Raw genomic sequence first — 3264 nt, forward strand, 5'->3', positions numbered from 1 at the left:
TTATTAGAGTACAGTTTCTCAAAGTATGTATGGATGATCTTCTGGATTTCTGCTGGATGTGTTGTGATTTCACCTTTTTCATTCCTAATTGCATGGATTTGAGCCTTTCCTTTTTTTGATAAGGTTGTCCAAGGGTTCATTGATTTATTTATTCTTTTGTAAAAAACCTCTTTGATTCATTGATTTTTTTGTATCATTCTCCTAGTCTCCATTGCACTGATTTCTGCTCTGATCTTTATAATTTTCCCCCTTGGATGAGCTTTGAGTTTGTCTTGCTCTTCTTTTTCTAGGAGATTGAGGTTCAGCATTAGGTTATTTATTTGAGGTTGCTCTATTTTCCTAGTATGGGCATTTACTGCTATGAATTTCCCTCATAGAACTGCTTTCATTGTGCCCCATAGGTTTCTGTATGTTGTATTGGCATTATCATTTACTTGTAGAAACTGTCTAATTTCTTCTTTAATTTCCTCTGTGACCCATTGGTTGTTCAGGAGAGTGTTATTCAATTTTCATGTGTTTGTGAAATTCTTGCGGTTTCTTATTCTATTGATTTCCAGTTTAATTACACCATGGTCTGATAATATACAGGGGATAACTTCAGTTCCTTTGCATTTACTTAAACAGGTTTGATGAGCTAGCGTGTGGTATGTTTTGGAGAATGACCCATGTGCAGCTGAAAAGAATGTATATTCTGATTTTGTTGGGTGGAACACTCTGTACTTGTCTATTATGTCCATTTGTTCAAGAGCATGGTTCAGGTCTAGTATTTTGTTGTTGATTTTTTGTCTGAATTATCTGTTTATTTGTGATAGTGGGATATTGAGGTCCTCTACTACACTTGTATTAGTGCTTATTTGGTTTTTCATGTCCATTAGTATTTGTTTTGTATAGTTGGGGACATTAGTTTTTGGTGCAAATATATTTACTCTTCCTCTTGGATTGTTACCTTTACAAGGATGTAGTGACCTTGTTTGTCTCTCTTAATTAATTTTGATTTGAAATCAATCTACTTTGTGTGCAAAAAAGATAACCACCCTGCTTTTTTCAGGGTTGCTGTCACATGGAGAACTGTTTTCCATCCTTTTACTTTCAGTCTATGAATTTTTTTTTGAACTAGGTGTGTTTCTTGTACATGGCATATTGTTGGATTTTGCTTTTTAATCCATTCTGCCAGTACGTTTCTTTTGATTGGTGAATTGAAGCCATTAACATTGATGGTTATGACTGATATGTATTGATTTATCCTTGTTATGTTATTTTCCTGTTGTTGGTTTTTTTATTTTTTATTTTTCCCTGTCTCCCTTTAATTTCTTGCCTTGCCTGATGGCTTTTCTCTGTTGGGGCTCATGGAATTGTGACCTTCATTGTCTTTTTCTAGGTTATTGTTTAGAATTATTTGGAGTGCTGGTTTGGTAGTAATGAAGTTTTTCAGTTGCTGTTTGTCATGGAAGTATCTTATTTCCCCATGAATTTTGCAAGATAGTTTTGCAGGATAAATCAGTCTAGGTTGGAGTTTGTTTTCTTTTGGGGCTTGAAATACCTCACTCCAGGCTCTCCTTGGCTTGAGGTTTGTGTTGAAAAGTCTGCTGTGATTCTGATGAGCTTTCCTTTTTATGTGATTTGTTTTTTTTTTTCTAACTGCTTGTAGTGATTTGTTCTACTGTTGCGTTTCTAGGATCTTGATTAATATATGTCTAGGTGTAGATTTTTTTTATCATGTCTTTTTGGAGTTCTATATGCCTCACTTATGTGTAAGTCCAATTATTTTGCTCTGGGAAGTTTTAAATCATTAATTCTGTGAACATTTTTTTGTGTCATTTGTATTTTCTCCTGCTTTTTCATGGACTCCTATCAGTCTTACATTATTCTCCTTTGCATCATCTAGGAGCTGTTGGATCAATTTCTCATGGTCCCTTAATATTTTTAAGAGATCTCTCTTTTCATGGTCACTGACTACCATCCTATCTTCTATATCTGATATTCTGTCTTCACATTGGCTCATTCTGCTGCAAATACTTTCAATAGAGTTTTCAATCTCCTGGCTATCTGTTTGGATCTGTTTCATAGATTCCATTTTTTTCCTATGCTGGGCATTCATGACTTCCATCATGGTCCTGAACTCATCTATTTTTTTTAATCTTTTTCTGTTCTAGAGTCTCTAATCATGTCATTCATTCTTCTCACCATCTCTGTACTTATCTGGGAAATTATTTCTGTTCTGAATTTTTCTAGAGCCTCATTCATTGGTTTTGTTCCTTCCTATACTATCAGTTCTGGGTTTTCAGGTGATTGATTATCAGACTTTTCCACTTCATTCCCTCCAGAATTTGCCTTTGGTGAACTGGAAGTCTTGGTTTCTCCCTCCTTAAGTGCCTTCTCATTTCTATTTTTGTTGTTGGTACTGTGTTTTGGCTTAATTCCTGGGATGATATTTCAATATTGCTTATTGTAAGTATTGTTGTTGCTTTTATTTAGAACCCTTAGAGAATGATTGCTTCTCAGAGGTGTCTTCCACATATAGCTGGTCTTTATGTTTTGAGGGTCTAATACTTCTGTGGCAATCTCATTACCATGAAGGACAACTGATTAGATTAGTCACAACACCTTAGCCCAAGTGATACAATCAGCAACAATAGCATCAAACACTGCTTAGAAAATGACAATTTGTGTTGGTTATTAATCTATCACCTTTAACCATGTGAATTAAATCAAAATTGATGACTAGCCCAAAATATGTTTATAGTGAATAAACGCTTCAGTATAGCAACTTTACCCTTTGGGATGGGGACTTAGAAGGAGTTGGGGAGGGAGGGATAGATAGAAAGATAGGGAAAGGTTAGAAATGAGGCCAGAGGACACAGGAAGATCATGCAACCTTTGAGAAACTGTTGAAGACAAGAGGAAAAGATGAAATGAAAGAACAAAGACAAGAACAGAACAACCTCACAGCAATAGGGAAGCTAGAAACTGTATTCACTTTCCTTTAAAACTAATGACAAAAGAAGGAAAAAGAGGGAAGGAAAGAAAAAGAAAGAATAAATCCAAATTAGGGCAGGAACAGGAACAAAAAGGGAGATGAAGAACAAAGTGGGAGAGCATGAGAGCGAGAGAGTGACAGTGAGAGAGACAGAAAAGAAAAAAGAAAAAGAAGAAAAAAGAAAGAGAAGAAAAGAGAAGAAAAATCAAAAATAATAAACATTAAAAATAAGAGAAAAAATAATTTTGAAAATAAAAAATAAAAAATACAAATGAAAGGCCTCCTTC

Source organism: Heterocephalus glaber, unplaced genomic scaffold (genome assembly GCF_053883595.1).
Source record: "Heterocephalus glaber isolate CG9 unplaced genomic scaffold, H.glaber_assembly_v1.0 deba00000546, whole genome shotgun sequence".
In the NCBI taxonomy this organism is placed as follows: domain Eukaryota; kingdom Metazoa; phylum Chordata; class Mammalia; order Rodentia; family Bathyergidae; genus Heterocephalus; species Heterocephalus glaber.